Below are 18,698 nucleotides of genomic sequence, written 5' to 3' on the forward strand. Positions count from 1 at the left end.
TTAACTGTCTGACTTATGTACTTTTGGCAAAAATTGCACTGAAGAAGAGTAAACAAAGTTGATATCCACTTCTGGTGGCACTTATTTTCTCAGAAACTAGCAGTTCCTATGAATGTAGAAAAAAATGCACAATTGAAATTGCAAATGTTTGCCTTAGATTTAAAGCAGAGAACACTGCAGCCAGCAACATAATTTTACTGTGTACATTCTGAGAATATTTGGCAAAACTTTCACCACAGTAGGAAGGCTGAGGACTGCATAAAATGAAAAAAATGTAAATGAAATGCAAATAGAAAAATAAAATATTCTGTAATTTCTTTGGCTTTAACTGGCATTGTTAAGTTGATTTGTGAATTCAGACATTAATTTCTCTTTTAAAATGACTGCAATTCAATTAAAAATGAAAGAATTAACTGCTTTGCAGAATTTGTAATATGCAGAGTTATTATTTTTCAGCATTATTGGATAGAAATATGAACAAATACATATATAATACATATATGAAATTTTGCTCTCTCTCTCTCTCTCTCTCTCTCTCTCTCTCTCTCTCTCTCTCTCTCTCTCTCTCTCTCTCTATATATATATATATATATATATATATATATATATATATATATAGAGAGAGAGAGAGAGAGAGAGAGAGAGAGAGAGAGAGATGTAAATGAACACATAGCTAGATTGATCAGAACACCTAGTAATAAACAACACGACATTATTCTTTTGTTATACAGACTTCAGTATATGAGGCAGTAAAAAAATGTTTCTCAAGGCTACTTTATTATTGTCAGCTTCACTTCAAATTGAGTTTTTGTGGTCTTTTCAAAGTGGCCTGAAGTATGAAAACCTCATTCAACAAGCAACACACTGTGCATTGATTTGTGAGCCTCAGCAGACTTCAGCATTGCAGCAATTACTGCAAATAGCCATTACCACATTGTTTACACTTATCAACTTGAGAACTGTGGACATTGATTTTTCTTGATGGCTAAAAATCATGCAAAAGCTGTTTGACTACACAGAGATTGGAACTGTAGCTGCGGCATTGATCTCACACTTTTTCTTCTCTCCGACCGCCTGACACAGAAAGGATTAGAATGCTGAATAAAAGTCTGTCACAACGTTGCCAGCAAAAGCTATCCAACACTAGCAGCAACGACTGGGCTCCTTTTATTGTCGATAACCCTTTGGCACACACACACACACACACACACACATGCACACAGAGACTAAAGTGAATCGCACACCAGCAGACTCCAAATACACACAAATTTTGGCCTATTTCTGACACTTACCTCAATAGGCCGGCGACTCATTAAAGGAGAAAGAGTGGAGAACACATAAACACACTCACCCAGCGGCTTGAACACACTCTCTCAACAATTATCCAATTAGGAGACTCTGGATCTGATGGGCAGTGATAACATTTGTCCATTCCCACACTCCCTCAAAGGGGTTTATCGCAACACAGTCAAAAATTCTCCCCCTCTCTCCCTCTCACACACACAAACACACACAAAGTAGCTTTTTGTGGTGTCTCCAAAGACAGAATAATACTACACTATTTTCTGGGCACTTGCTCTTGAGCCCCTGTGGAAATAGAATGTGTATATTTGTGCATGCATGTATGTGTGTGTGTGTGTGGTAGTGCAGCTTTCATTTTTGTATAAATGTGTGGCATGTGGGAATCTACAGACGTGCATGTACATCTGTTGTGTGGGTCACTGTAGCGCTGAATGTGCGATGATGGATGCGTGGGTGTGTATCTACATATTTAAAAGGAAGACAGCGCACTTAGTATATGTCTGTCTGTCCTAGAAACACAGGAAGGAGAAAGAAAAGGAAATGAGAATCCACTTCTTCTTAAAATTGGTTTATCTTGTCGCTCTTGCTGCCACTGTAGAGGCTTCAATGGAAAAAATGAAATGCTTTGTAAAGTAGGAGATTCCATTTAAACATCCCGAAAGAGAAGCTGGATCTTGGAGGCAGAGGGAGAGGAAGGTAAACAACACTGCTTATCCATTTGTATGTACTAAGCAATCTGCTCTCTAGAAGGAGCCATCCATCAGCTATAGCTGCTTCTAGGGTCACAGCGGTTGGATCCTATCACAGCTGACTTTAGATGATGCACATTGGACAGGTTGCCAGTTTATCCCAGGGCTAACACAAGGAGACATATGCATGATCAGGCAATTTAGAATCATCAATAAACCTGCTACACACATGTTTGGAGTGTGTGAAGAGGCCAGAGCACCCAGAGAGAACCCATGGAGACACAGGGAGAACATGCAGATTTTACTGGGAGGTGACAGTGCTGATCACCGCATCCCCATGGCATCCACATTCTAGGAGAGTAGTGTCTCCATCTATTTAGGATTTTTTTCAGTGTACAATGAGCCCAATAAAACGCCCAAAATTGCAGGAAAATGTAGCTTAGTGCTCTTCTTATTTTCAATATCAAAATGATTGGGGGAGACAACTTGCTTTTGGAAAGGTTAAAAAAAACTTCCTTTTTTTTTTTTTTTACAGTTTTCAGTTGTAAGTTTTTTGAACACTTTACTCAGTAACTGTCTGACAGAATTTCCCCATTTTGTTACATTACAGATAATAAATTGTAGAAATCACAAAAGATGTATTAATTTAATTGATCAAAAATCTATATTTTTCTAAATGGTAATTAAATAAAAAAAATCATATATAAAAAAAAATCCTAATTTACATGGTAACTGTAAAAAACAAAACAAAGCAAACAAACAAACAAGACAGACCAAAACTGTACATAATGTCCACATGTAAAGTCTTTATTTTTATAAATGGCAATTCACTCTTTCATAAAGTTTGACTATGAAACTATACTATTTCTGCTGTAGTTAAATCTGCAAAAATATGATTATTCTTACTGATATTAGTTACTATTTCAAAGAAAAATTATTATTTCTAGCATTAAGGAGTGAAAAATGATACATAACAGGTATCTTACAGAGTTTATCTGTTTCGTTAAATTGCAGATAACATCTAGCCAAATCACAGATATAAAATATTAATTTGCATGTTAACTGTAAAACAATAAAACAAAATATACTAAAAAATATTTCTGGAACTCTACATAATGTCCACATAAAAGATCTGTGTTTTAAAAAATGCTAATTGAAACGTTTACAAAGTTTGACCGTACAGTTACACTATTTTCACTGCATTTAAATCTGCAAAAACATCTTTCTTTTATATATATTTGCCATTATTTTAAAGAAAAATATGTATATTAGAGATTAAATGGGAAAATAAAATGCAAAATATTTTTTACTGTTATTTTACTGATTTTTCCTGTTTTGTTAAACTACAGATAATATCTAGTAAACTTACAGGAAAACCACCATCTGTACAACATCTGTATTTTTACAAATAGTATTTGTTCTTTTGTAATTGTTTGACAGCGAAACTACATTCACTGTTTTATTATATTTAAATCGGCTTAAAAAATCTTTATTTTACAAGTGTTTGCCATAATTATTGCTGTTTTTAAAGTTTTTTTTATTGATACAATATACCATCTTTTTATTTATTTCTTTTTTAATAGCGGAAGAGCCCACCTTCAATATCAAGACTTGTACACCACTCTACAAAAGCTGCGATTTCTGGTGTGACCCAGCAGCAGAATCTTTTAGGTATATACCACATTGCTGCAAATTGAGGAGCAAATCTCTGGTTCAGTTTTCCGATGGGGTCCTGCATATAATTCCACTATTCTCTTCCCCATATTCACTGTCTCTTTCCACTGCCACTATAAAAAAGAGCCTAAGAAATGCTCCAAAAATTGTCTTAAACAAAACTGTGATTTCTATTTACAACTAGCATCCATAATTTATAAGAACCAAACATAAGGCGTAATTCAGTATGAGAAGGTTAGCGGCACAATCACAGCTCTGCATGAGAACTCAGGTCCTTGATTACACACAATCATTTAGTCAAACATAAATTCAATGACATGCTTGAAGAATTTCAAGTGCTGTCTGCAGAGAAGTTACAAAGATTCATTTGCAAGAGAACACGAAAAGAAGATGAAGACACTTACTGTATGTTCCCAGTCTGACTGGAACATCAGGTCATGGGCAAATGGTGTAGAAATGAAAATAACTTTGAATAGCTACAATAAAGTTGACAATGAGGAGTGGATCAAAGTTGTAGTAGAAGCAAAAATCCGAACAGACATTAAAGATAAAGTGTTCAAACTCCAAATGCAAATGCAAATTTTATCATTGCAAATCAGTTTTAGGCACCCACATATAGAACACGTTGACTCACCCACCTGCAGCTCTTATTCAGAGTATTTTACGCTGGGTGAATCAGTGTTATGAGAAAAGACAACACGTCTTGACTGATCACTCTGACTGAGCATTATACAATTGTTTTCTGGTTATGAAGCAGCATTTTTTTTTTCTGAACTGGAGACACGTTTACTTCTCCCTTCCACCCCACCCCATTACCGTACCTCAAACCACTGGCCATGTGACTGCATCTTCAACACCACGCATGGGTCAGGTTTGGACAGGGCGTCACGATCCGCGATCCCCCGGCACGCCACTCTCAGCTCCACTTTGGTCAGGCATGGAGAGCTGATGAAGCCCAGCGTGGCCTCTGCAGACTCGTAGATGTTACTCATGCTGAACGCACAATCACACACTGGAAGGAGAGAGAGAAGGAGAAGATATATGGTTCATTTGCACTTAATTTGCACTTGATAGATAGATAGATAGATAGATAGATAGATAGATAGATAGATAGATAGATAGATAGATAGATAGATAGATAGATAGATAGATAGATAGATAGATAGATAGATAGATAGATAGATAGATAGATAGATAGATAGATAGATAGATAGATAGATAGATAGATAGATTAAAAATCCATTGCACTGCAGTTTATTTGAACTGTTGTTTGTCTTGTCATGAGCAGATGCAGTGGCCCTGACTAAGCACACAGCGCTCAAACTGTTCAAGGTCAGAACTCTGAAGCCACTTAATACCACACAAGGTCCACAAATGCACACAAACACACATGTATTGTACAGTATAAGCACAAACACACACAACCGTGCGCCTACATATGTTAACGTCAACATACATGGTTGCATAGCGTCCACTAACTAGCACAAAGAAGTGCCTACAAACACACACAAGCGTACACAAACATACACACAAGCATATAGCGAGCTCTGCTGAGTAACCAGAACATATTGCCGGGTTTCTCCTCAGGTTTCTACAGTGTATAATGTTCACAGTCCCTAAATAGAATACCGTCAAGCTTCCTAATCACTGCAACACCGATTTTTTTCTTTTTTCCCCATGGAATGAATTGTTTAGTATGTGACACATCACCATTATAAAATATTTAAATATGCATATGGGTGACAAAAAGTAGAAAAACAGAGGCTTCTGCAGAGGTGTCCTGCATGGCATTATGCAATCAGCATCCAATCGTGCATATACATATAAAAATGCAGAGCAGGTCCAGTTTGATCTGATTCTGTTTCATGATGACAAGAGGAAAAGATCTAAGTGGCTTTGAAAGAGGGTTGACTGCCGAGGCACGGATGGCAGGAGCTTCAGTCATGAAGCTCAACTGGCTGGTGTGTCAATAAGCAAAATGACTAAAGTGGTATCTGCGTTTAGATCGATGGGAAAGACATCAGTAAGTAAGGTTGGAAACTGTGGCCAACAGCATGCATTTGATGAATGTTTGTGTGAATAGAGGATGTCCTCAGACACTCAGCAAGAGCAGTGTGTCGACAGTTACATAGCGATTTTATATGGTATGTGCAGTAGTGATATTATCGTAGGGATGCGGTGCATAAACATCTCATTAGAAAGATGAATGCACTTTTGAAAAATTGCTAGTGAGAAAAAGGTGTCACGGTGAGATGAGTCATACTTTAACATAATCTTAAGTGCTTGTGTGGCGAACGCTCAGTGAACAATCCAGGCATGAATCCTTGATCTCTTCAATGAGGGAATCTGGTGGCCTTTTTTGCTGGCATGGTTTGGGAATCATTAAAAGTAGGAGTCATTATAAATCAATACAAAGTTGTTCTGAGCAATCATTTTGAGATGAAAAACTGTCTTCATGGGTGTGGTCTCTACCAGAATAACAATATCCCCATCCAAAAGGCATGAGGGATCACTGAACGGTTTGATGAAAATGGTGTAAATCATATACTTTGGCCTTTAAAGTCACCAGATTTTAACACCTATGGGAGATTTTGGACCAACGTGTTGGACAGCGATCTAAACCAACATAATCACAACACCAAATGTGGGAATATCTTTTGAAAGAATGATGCTCATCCCTCCAGTAGAGTTCCAGAGAGTTGGAGAATCAATACCAAGGGGCACTGAAGCTGTTCTTGGAGTACGTAGTTCCCAAACACCTTACTAAGACACCTTATGTTGGTTTTTCTTTTAATGTGTCCCAAGTCTTTATCTGCTGCTTTTCATTTACTCAAGCTCCAAGATAATAGACAACTCCACCAAGTAATAAACTAACAATTAAATATACATCAAGGAAGTCAATGGAGAAGCATCTCTCAGGGGCATTTGCACATAGAAACAGCATTCAATATCACATACACACGAGGCTGCTTTTTAATGGGTTACACGGGATACTCTACACATCCATCAACCACCGACGCAGGTGTTTTCAATTATTCCGCTTAATAAGGCTTCTTCTCTGGACCGTGGTGTGTGGGTGTTTGCACACTCAGCTTGACACTCTTCATTCTCCTGCTAGTTTTTTGCACCTGTTCAAGTGTTTACGCCTTTATGATTCTTTAAAGTACAAAAACGCCCGAGCTCACATAGTTCCAAAGCATATCTTCATCAAGACAGTGTGGGTGCACAGGTCCTTTAACATAACAGTTCAAACTAGAGAGGCGACACATTCACATAGAAAATCCAACAATTCCTTCTGTTTTTACAGTTTGTGACTCTGGTAAATGGTGTCATTTTTCAAAGCTGGTGGGTTTTGGGCTTCACAGATTGAACCTAAATGCTTTTCTTAAACAAACTGCTGAGCTGCTGCACAGTGAAATGTTTGAGTGGAGCTCAGGATGAAAGCATCAGAGCTGTTTTACATGTTTTTATGTTCAGCTAATATAATTTCCTCTGGACAATGTTTGTGGTGTTAGAAGTGGACGTTTGTAGGGAGTTTTCAGTTGTAATACTTAAATGCATAAATATTTGCAGTGGTGGTTTCACTGCAAGCATCTACTGATGTCACCAGTGAAGTAAATAAAAACAGCATTTGTTGAACTTTACGCCTCTCAGTGTCTGCAGTTAGTTTAGCTGAATCAATGCAAAGATATTTCTATTTTTCTACATGACAGGAATGTCAGTGAAATCCAAATGCTAAGAATAAACAAGTGATCTGCCTGGTCACAGATCCCACTTTAATCCAAAATAAAGACTTTGCAAGGAAATGAACTTGAAATATGAGCCACCAGTAAAAGTTGTGATCAGACAGAAGGGCCTGTATTTTATCTTTGGAGAAGTTTAACATGTAAGTTTGTGCAGCTGATCAGTGGTGAGGCCTGTGGATGACTGGAGATGTGTGTGGACACTTAGACGAAGCAGCAAATGTGTTGAAAATGAGTTGTCTTCTCAGAGTCTTGAAGATGTTTTGTCAGAGCTAAGAAAGAAGTAAGAGATCCTGCAGGTGATTGTTGAGTGGTGTTGAGGAATTTGAATGTAGAGGAATAGCAAAGAGATTTTGAAGATATTTAAGCCATAAGTTGTATTTTATTTGTTTGCTGTTCTCTCCCATTTGTAGTGAAGAGAAGTGATTTGACATGAAGAATGTGATTTGTGTGGCTTTGAAATTGTGTTAAAATGTAAAAATGAGTGATGAGGAGAAGAGTGTGACTTTTTAGTATTGTGTTTTTTAGCGTGTTCTTTAAAAGTTGTAGGTAGATTATCTTCTTTTTTTGATTTTGTGGATTGTTTTTTTTTCTTTCAGTGTTGATGTCACCGCCTTGACGAATAGAAGAAAAGGGCAAAATTTGCCAAAAAACTTCGTGCCTTCGTGCCTTCGTGCCTTCGTGCCTTCGTGCCTTCGTGCCTTCGTGCCTTCGTGCCTTCGTGCCTTCGTGCCTTCGTGCCTTCGTGCCTTCGTGCCTTCGTGCCTTCGTGCCTTCGTGCCTTCGTGCCTTCGTGCCTTCGTGCCTTCGTGCCTTCGTGCCTTCGTGCCTTCGTGCCTTCGTGCCTTCGTGCCTTCGTGCCTTCGTGCCTTCGTGCCTTCGTGCCTTCGTGCCTTCGTGCCTTCGTGCCTTCGTGCCTTCGTGCCTTCGTGCCTTCGTGCCTTCGTGCCTTCGTGCCTTCGTGCCTTCGTGCCTTCGTGCCTTCGTGCCTTCGTGCCTTCGTGCCTTCGTGCCTTGCTTATGGGTAAATCTCCTGGTTTTCCCTTTTTCCAGGATCCATCCTTCAAGTCCAATCCAGTGACACTCCACACCACAACCTTTCCACTCCACTATCATCCTCGACAAGGTTCCCAGCGGGATTCGAACCATGACCGTCCACATGACAGACACACACCCTCTGTGTGAGCTATCTGTCACACAAGGTCCCTGGTGGAGTTTGTTGTAATGATGGTTGCAAGAGGTTGTCATGCAGCCAAAGTGTAAAAAGAGCCTTGAGCTGGATTCGAAACCAAGGACCTCCTGGATGAGAGGCAGATAACTTACCACTGCACTATCCTTCCTACTGGGTGTAGCTGTTAGTTTTCGTAAATGATGGTACACAAAAGTATTAAGGAAGTGAAGATAATAAAGGTACTAAGGTACCGGGGAGGCAAAAAACTTACCTCTACACCACCTGTCCTACAAGATGTTGCTCTAACTTTGCTTAAATGATGCTATCAATTAGTACTGGCGCAACCAAACGACAAATAAAAGGTGTGAGTGGAGATCTGAATCATGTGAGGTTTGTTTCTGAGACTGAATACACCCAATCTCATCTGATCTGCAAAGCTAAGCAGGGTTGGGCCTGGTTAGTATTTGGATGGGAGACTACCTGGGAATACCAGGTGCTGTAAGCTTTTTACTTCTCCTCACAACCTGAACAACACACTGCTAGCGACAGCTATCAACTAAAACCTCTTGGTTTCTTTATTATACACTCTATGAGGTGGATAAGCTGCAGCTCATGCTGATTTATTGCTGCTTCTGGTTGGAGCCAAAGAACAAAGGCTTCACCTGTTGGAGCAGCTGATGTCCTGCAGCCTCTTCACCACAGAAAGCCTCTGACAGCTTCAATTCTTTACACTCTGACTGCAAGACACCAATCACATAGGAACATTTACATGTATGGAACAAAGAGCTGAGCTGACACTCAACATGTGTTTGAGCATTTATTGATAAAGACATTCAAACATGTCTAGAGATAGAACACCAACGCACGGTGTAAGAAAGGTCAGAACAGACTTCACCTGCTCAGGAAACTGAGGTCCTTCGGGGTGCAGGGAGCAATTCTGAGGACCTTTTATGGTTGTGTGGTGGTATCAGCCATCCTGTATGGAGTGGTCTGCTGGAGCAGCAGCATCACGGCTGCAGACAGGAAGAGACTAAAGAAACTGGTTAAGAAAGCAAGCTCTGTCCTGGGCTGGTGGTAGACAGGAGGATGATGACAAAGCTGTTGTCTATCATGGAGGACATCTCCCACCCCCTGCAGGAAACAGGACCATCACCGGCAGCTCCTTCAGGGACAGACTGCTTCACCCACGATGTTTGAAGGAGGTCCTTCCTTCCTGCAGCAGTCAGACTGTGTTCAATCAAGCCTGCTCCCAGTAGTTCAGATCACCCATGAAGTAACTGCAATAAAATGTAAATAAGTCAATATGTGCAATTTCACAGGTTTTTTTTTTTTTTACAAGCATTTCTATTTCTTCTCTAAGGAGAAAGCATCTATTTATATCTGTGCACTGAGTGCTGCTTTTTTTTTTTTTTTTTAACTTTTTTCCTATCTGCTACTGCCACACTGAAAATTTCCCCACTGCAGGATCTACCTATCCATCCATCTATCTATGGTCCATCTACCTCCCTACCTATCTATCCATCCATCCATCCATCCATCCATCTCTCTCACAGGTGTGGGGGTTGATTCACCTGTTCTCAATCACCTTAATCCACGAAGGCCCGGTTCTTCATTCTTCCGCTCTCTGCCAGACCACAGACTTTGAAACCAGAACCTTTCTCCTACAATTAGTCTGGTTTCCCCTTTTTGTTTTCACCTTGGTTTAGTTATCCTTTCTGTGTTGGTTTTAGTTTCATTCGTTAAATAAACTCCTTGTAATCTTTGACCTGTGTCTGCAGATGTCCTGTGACACCAATGATCCCATCTGATATTTAGCATGTTTTCAATTATTGGTCCCATTTCTTAAAAAAAAAAAAAAAAAAAAAAGCCCCCTGAAATCTGATCAGATAAATGAATGTGAAACTACTTTGGGTCTGCTGCAGCTGCCTCCCTCTGATCTTGTTCCTGCCCACAGCACAATCTGATCAGTGAAACACTGAAGGACAACTTCAGCATGTAAAACATAAATAAGCAAAGGCTGCAACTCGTGATTATTTTAATTTTAACTTAACTTTATGTGCTGTTCAAAAACTTTATTTTTTCTGCAAATGTGTAGTGATTCCAAATCTTGGTTACTGATCTCCTTGATTACAAAAAAAATCTGTATCGACCCGGAAAAAAAACAAACATGTCAGGCACCCTATGATGTTAACTGTTTGCCTGAATGTTTTTGTTTAAAATCCTCAGTAATAACCTTTGACTGGTTGCTCTTAACCCTGTAAAACTCACTGCTGCAAAAATACATCAGCTTATTTTTTAATTACTATTTTCTATTATATATATCTGAAATAAACCCTAATCTGTGGGTCTGACAGCAGCGTGAGGTCAAAGAAGCTGCCATCAGCTGCTGCACTTCTGTCCGTCCAGCAGATGGAGCCATGGAGCTGCAGTGAAGTGAAGAGCAGCACAAGGCAACCACCACTTCCATCCACTGACGCATTCAATTTGACTGACGCTAATGTTTTATTGACTTCCAACCACTAAACCAATATGATCACTGATGCACTGAGCTGAAGAAGTAATGTTACATTTCAAACATAACTGGGGAAATAACCGAAACTTCTTCCTTAGGAAAGGAGAAAGTATAAGAGTATAAAGGCAGTGCAAGAATAAATAAGAAAAAAACGGTGCAAAAATTGCCCATAGCATTATATACAGATGACTTTATTCTTAAAAAAAAAAAAAAAAACAACAAACATGTAGAAGACTATATACAGAGGATCAGGTTTCAGGTATAGATAGATCGACAGATGAATCCTTACTGTGAAAATATTTAAAGACATTGAACATTGTGCAATATAAGGTCAGTCAGCAGCCTCAGTTCATGCACCAAGAAAACTTTTATGCATTTTTTAAAAATAAATTTTCTCCATTTACAAGGCAGGGAGATAACCGAAACTTCTTCCTTAATAGTTCCTGTTTAGTTTGTATGCTGTGGTGTCAGGATTACTACACGTGGAAATGAATATCAAATTAAAATCATTTCCATATCTTGACAAGTTGTTGCGATCAAAAAGTAAACTAAAGCTGCAAGCAGCGTTGGACGGGTCCTCGCATCCTTGCTGGTCGGCGAATCCACGCACATCCACCAGGTGGCGCTGCGACCGAGAGTGCATGTCGGCCTATGGATGCGATGAGGGCTGGACTCTGATCACACGTGCAAAATTTCAGGCAGATTGGAGCATATTCAGGCTACTTCTAGAGCTTTTCCTGTCCATCCACCAGGTGGCGCTGCGACCGAGAGTGTATATTGGCCTATGGATGTGATCAGGGTCAGACTCTGATCACACGTAAAATTTCAGGCAGATCGGACCATGTCCAGGCTAGTTATAGAGCATTTCCTTCCAACCACCAGGTGGCGCTGCGACCGAGAGTTTATGTCGGCCTATGGATGTGATCAGGACTGGACTCTGATCACACCTGTAAAGTTTGAGGCAGATTGGAGCATGTTTAGGGCAGTTACACAGCAGTTGATGTTTCATGGCGAAGCATCAAAATTCACGAGGCCGCCATGGCCACGCCCTCAGACTTAAGGTGAGCATTTTGATAACTTTTGATCACCCATGCCTGGACTACATCCTGGCCGAATTTCAGCTCTCTCGGTGTTACCCTATGTGAGTTTATAGCTTTTGAAAATGTACAAAAATGACCCAAAATCGTCAAAACGTATGACATATAATTCAAAATGGCCGACTTCCTGTTGGGTTTTGGGCATGGCTGTCAATTACATTTTGGTGTGTCTTGACGAGTTACATATGCCTACCAAGTTTCATAATTCTAGGTGACACGTACTGGCCGTAGTAAATGTTTGAAATTTTCCAGGTGGCGCTATGGAGCCATTTTGCCAAACACATGTGCAGTTTCCCTAAAATCTGAAATGGGTTGCCGGTCCAGATATGTGTGGTAATTTTGGCGAGCATTTGAGCATTTTTAACCTGTCAAAAAGTACTTTGTTTATTACGGCAACGATACGTTGCCACGGCAACAGCGTTTTATGAATCGTCAAAATCTTCACACTGTGCCATCGTCAATGTGTGGTCACTCACCTGACCAATTTTCAGAATCATATGACAAAGTATCAGGCAATGGCACGTGCAAATGTAATGACAATTTCTTCCTGTTGCCAATAGGTGGCGCTATGAGTATTTCTAAATTTATGAATGTGGATGTGTTCAGAACCGGACTGGTGTCCATCACATCAAGTTTGGTCCGGATTGGATCATTTCCAGCTGAGATATTAATAATTCAATTTTTATGGCGAGAAATCGAAATTCGCCGCAATGCCACAGACACGCCCCTTGACGACGAGTCACCATTTTCTTTGGGAATCATCATCAATGTGTTCAGGCTTATGTTACCACATTTGAGGTGAATCTGATCAACGTGCTAAGAATAGTACATCAAAGTGTGAAAAATGTCAATTTCCTGCTACCACAAGGTGGCGCTATGACTGTGAATGTATATAACCACATGGATATTGTCAGGGCTGGACATTGATCACACATGTCAAATTTCAGGCAGATTGGACCATGTACAGCTGAGTTAGACACCACTTCCTGTTTCATGGCGAAGGATCCATTTTTTTGGGAGTCGCCATGGCCACGCCCTTTGAAATGAAATGAACATTTTGATAATTTTTCATCAGGTCGCGTGTTTGCATATATTGGCCAAATTTGACGTCTGTCGGACTTATCCCCGATGAGTTATTAATTTTGAAAAATTTACAGCTAATTCAAGATGGCCGACTTCCTGTTGGTGTTAGGGCGTGGTCATGATTGACTTTTTTGGCTTTCCTGATGTGCTGAATATGCATACAAAATTTTGTAGCTGTACATGAAACATCGTGCAAGTTGGCCTAATGACCAAATTTTCAATTTTCCAGGGGGCGCTATGGAGCCATTTTGCCACACACATGCGCAACTCCCATAAAATATCAAATTTTTCGCGAGGCCTGATGAGCATGCCACGTTTGATGCGTTTTGGGGTATGATAAGGCCGCCAAAAAGGCAATTCAAAAGTCCGGAAAAGAATAATAATAATAATAATAATAATAATAATAATATTAATAATAATAATAATAATAATAATAATAATAATAATAATAAATAAATAATTCCTTGCATTCCAATAGGGTCTGAGCACCATTCGGTGCTCAGACCCTAATAATAATAATAATTCCTTGCATTCCAATAGGGTCTTCGCACCGTCGGTGCTCGGACCCTAATAATAATAATAATAATAATAATAATAATAATAATAAACCCTTGCATTCCAATAGGGTCTTCGCACCGTCGGTGCTCGGACCCTAATAATAATAATAATAATAATAATAATAATAAACCCTTGCATTCCAATAGGGTCTTCGCACCGTCGGTGCTCGGACCCTAATAAATAATTCCTTGCATTTCAATAGGGTCCTCCGCACCGTCGGTGCTCGGACCCTAATAATAATAATAAATAATCCCTTGCATTCCAATAGGGTCCTCCGCACCGTCGGTGCTCGGACCCTAATAAGAAACCCTTGCATTCCAATAGGGTCTTTGCACCGTTGGTGCTCGGACCCTAAAAAGAAAAAGAAACCCTAGCATTCCAATAGGGTCTTCGCACCATTCGGTGCTCGGACCCTAATAATAATAAATAATTCCTTGTATTCCAATAGGGTCTTCGCACCGTTCGGTGCTCGGACCCTAATTAAAGAAAACTCTGCTGCTAATCCGTTATCATTTCAATCACAAGAGTCAAGAGCTTGACAGCTGAAAATATGCACACTATCTCCCCCTTGTGTTGAAGTTTTTACTGGCCTTTTGTAGCACTGGATAGAAAACACTTCTGTTTCCTGAATAGTATTTAAATGATACCAAATGAGAAAATAACTTCAGTTTAAAAGTCTCATCACAATATCTGTGCCGTTGTGTAGTAACTTTAAAACAAGGTAAAAGTAACTCCACAGTTCATATAAGTTAACTAATAAAAGTTGTTAAGCTAATATTTGATTCGAGGCTGCTATCAATAGAAATTAAAGCAGCTGACTGTCATGGCTTTGGACTCGTGGTTCTCATGGTTCCTCCACATTTAAGGGTCAGGACACCAGACAGCAACAGTCGAGGCCACATTTGCAGATTCAGCTCCTCGGTCAGCGGCTTGTCACCAGGAGAGCAGAGGAGCATGTTGAGGTCACTGAGGTTACGCTCAGACTGCCCCCAAAAGTTCCCAAAATCTGATTTTTAGCAACATTTCAACTGCATTTAAGATCTAATTGGTTATTGTAGAACGTGTTAAAAGATTTTAAATAGCTCTAAAATCGCTACAAACAAAATATTTTCGGGCAAATTTGAAATATTGAATTTTTAAGTGTTAAATTCTGCTCAATTTTGACAGTTTTGCTTGTGTTTTTTAAAATTTTATAATAGCTGACTTGTCTAAATTGAAATTCTATTTAACTGACTGGAGACATCCCAGCTATTACTCATTATTGCACCTGAATGCACCTGTCCAACCTCTAATGTTAGCTCCCTTTGTTTGCTGTTTTTGGCTTTTTTACAGTTTTTATGACTACATATCCACTCGACAGCAAAACAGTTTCTTATTTCATGCATTACGCAACATACTTAGCTAGTTTCTCAAACTACTCCTTTGTTTTGTCGTTCCTTGGCAGACTGCAGATCTACAGGAAACACAGGAAATAATGGCTCTGAGTCAAACATTGAGGCTGTCACAACTACACATCTGGAGCGACTTTCAGCTCATCCACCAATAAATACAGTGAGTCGTGTTGTTGGTGAGAACATTCAGAGGTGACACTTTGTCTATTCCTGCATTACCTGATGGATTAGCCACTGGCTTCCTGACTGGCAGATCTTGTAAGCTACCTCAAGCCAACTCGCTCAGACTTGTCGCTTTCTGTCACCTGCACGGCTGAAATTGCAAGTGTTTGGGTGAAGCTTTGTGGTCTCTGTGCCAACTTTACTGTGTTTTTCTACTTGCAGATGCTTTCCGCTGGAGTTGAAATGATGCAGGTTTGGAAATAAACTGTCTGAGAGAGAACATGTAAACCAGCAGAGGATGTGAGAGGTCAAGACGTCATCACATCTGACCTGTTATTCTTGTTTCCTTCAGGAACTTCAGATTCACATTTGCTGGCTTGTCTCTAGTAGCACTGCACAGCTTTCCAAGAAAGTATCATGTTAATTTCAGAAAATATTAGCTGCACATCCATGAGTCATTGCTCAAATGCAACAAATTGGCTTTAAATCTTTACTTTATCATCACAACTGTGCACCAGCCAGCTCAAAAGACACATTTGCAATTTGTTCTACTGCTCCTGGCACCTTTTTGCTAAATTTTTAGACCAAAAACTCCCTTTTCTATCTCATAGCATCTTTCTCTTGAATCAAAAATGCTGCGATCTCTGTGGGGCTCTGAAGTCTTTATATGAACACATCTGTCACTCATCATACTCATTAATGAATGTCCGTGACCCAGTTTTGTTTGTGGTAGGAAAGTTAAAATAATTTTTTGATGGTGTTACAGAAAGTGGTCACCGTGTGGTGCAAAGGAAAAACTGAGAAATGTACCTGTAAATCATGACCGATTTTGTTTTCAGCTTTGATATTTATTCCAGTTATACTTTTATTGTGGAAACTGTTGCTCTCTGATATTATTCAGGGATCATAAATGATCCATTGAGGCATTCAGTTTTTTTAAATGTCTGAAAAATGCTCAAACCTTCAGTCTATTATACATTATAATGAACTTAATATCAACAGCGAACAGAACTGTTAGGAAACTGTCAGTTACTGCTTACACAGAAATAAGTGGTCAGTCAATAACGTCTTGTAATAGAAGTGAAAATAAAAGGCTACTGCATCTTTTGTAAAATAATAAAACGGAAATAAAATGAGAAATGTTTTGCAGTTAATTGTATAAAAAAGACCTCATGGTACCTTAATTAATCAGAGCTCCAGCAGTAGCAGGGCTGCAAAATAAAATGAACATGGAGCACAGTAATAATTTTAGCTCGTCACCTTTTTATGAGCACCAACCACAGGTGTATTTACACTTAAACATGACGTGTTCCTGTGTGAAAAAAAAAACCACTTGGTGTCACTTCAAACAAATCTGACATTACAACGCCCTATTTCACACTTTACAAAGTAATTAGTGGTCATCTGAGCACCAAACAGCAGCAACCACAGCCTGCTCTGGGGGGCGTTTGAAGAACATCGGTAAATTTAGGGTTTCTCATAAAGCAGATGTTCGGTTAGTGAGATGTTTTTGCCTGTGACAAGGTTTGAGGTGCGACCAGTGAAAAAGTTAGTCTGGATCCCTGTTAATGCTCCAGTGGTTCAGCTTTAAATAATAATATATGTTCTGTGAGAAATGTTCAGTATGATTATAGCAGGGTCAGTATATAATTGCAGGACTTTTTATAACATAGCTGACAGGTATCATAGTTGACATTTTCGCTGTTTTCAGGCCTAAAATCAACATGGCTGCCTATAACCAAACACCACATGGCATTTTTACATTAAGATTCTTCTAAAATATTATATATACAACTGAGTAAAATTGAAAGTTATTTATAAAGATATTGTAGTAAACCTGTTGACATCCCATAAATCCACACTTGACTCACACACTACTTTACATTAAATAAGTCAGAAAGCCTTGGAGTCTGGCCAGTCTTTTCTTCAGGAGGAAATGACATCATGTGGAGCAGGTCATGTGATCTGGAATTAACACACTTCCTTGAGAGGTGTTTTTGTAACGGGGAACTTAGTTGAAAGTGATTTCTGGGACACAGATACAATTTGTTATTTTCCACATAAAATTTCATATATTGGCAAAAGAGAAATATCTGTCATGATTATCTCAACTTAATAAAAGGAACAAAACAGTTTTTGAATGAGTTCATTTTATTATTGTTTAGCTAATTAGAAGGTGGTTGTTATCAAATTTGGATGGTTATTTAGTTGACATTTTAGTGATATCCAGTCATTTTCTATTAATAAGTGATTGTGTCCATAATAAATAATTCTGGAAATTGTAAAGACATGATCATAATGAACATAAAAACATTTTTTTTATTTTTAATAAAAATGTATACAAGATATATGCCATGGACCTCAAAAGTCCCTCAATTATATATTGACCCTAGTGACTAGAATTTTCTTTTTCTTTTTCTTTGTCAGGCTCACAAAAATAACCTTGATAAGAAAAGTAGAATTTTGGGGTATTCTTTTGTGAGTTAATCTCCGTGTGACATTTACCACCAGACGTCAGAGAGCAGTGTGAGTAAGTGAGTCAGTGAGTTAAAAGTCAGTTTAAAAACATAGAAATGGTACTTTACTGGAAACCAGCAGCCTGATACGTCCTTGGAGGATTTCAGCATCTGTGAGGTTTCACTTCAAAGACTTCCGTTTGCTTGTGGTCTCTGACAAAGAGTTCACACACTGAAAAAACAAACTGGAAGAAAACAGAAATACATCAGCAGAAAAATAACAGAAAATGAAAGTCTCTTAAAAATACAGTAATTATTCATGATTTAAATGTGATTTAAATGTGTTTTTCTAGCCTTTACTGTACAAGACAGACAGACAGACAGACAGACAGACAGACAGACAGACAGACAGACAGACAGACAGACAGACAGACAGATAGATAGATAGATAGATAGATAGACAGATAGATAGATAGATAGATAGATAGATAGATAGATAGACAGACAGATAGATAGATAGATAGATAGATAGATAGATAGATAGATATTCTATTTCCATAGATTACCATTATACACTAATTAAAACACACTGATTCAATGTTTTTGTAGTGAAAATGAATGCAGTTAGCAATAAATGATATATATAATGATCAAAACCGTATTTTTGACAGATTACCAATGCTTATAGACATTATACAACAATTAAAATAGATAATTTTTTAATGTATTTTATATTTTAAGAAGTAAAAATGTTGGGTTATTAATGTATTTATTTAGTTTTAGGTTTATTACACTGTATAGTACAGTGATACAGAAGGAAATTGGCTGTTTGCCACGACAGGATCGTGAGAATTGGAGGA

General features: G+C 38.8%; 1 long non-coding RNA gene across 1 annotated transcript in view; it reads left to right on the plus strand.

Moving 5' to 3' along the window:
* The window catches only part of LOC129350956 (uncharacterized), a 40,791-nt gene extending 23,362 nt beyond the window's left edge, over positions 1–17,429 (plus strand). The window contains exons 4-5 of the long non-coding RNA XR_008604553.1: positions 15,274–15,380; positions 15,605–17,429. This is a non-coding gene — a long non-coding RNA (uncharacterized LOC129350956). The remainder of the gene's footprint in view (positions 1–15,273; positions 15,381–15,604) is intronic.
* Positions 17,430–18,698: the final 1,269 nt, after the last annotated feature.

This window comes from Amphiprion ocellaris, chromosome 17, assembly GCF_022539595.1.
Source record: "Amphiprion ocellaris isolate individual 3 ecotype Okinawa chromosome 17, ASM2253959v1, whole genome shotgun sequence".
NCBI classification, from domain to species: Eukaryota; Metazoa; Chordata; class Actinopteri; family Pomacentridae; genus Amphiprion; species Amphiprion ocellaris.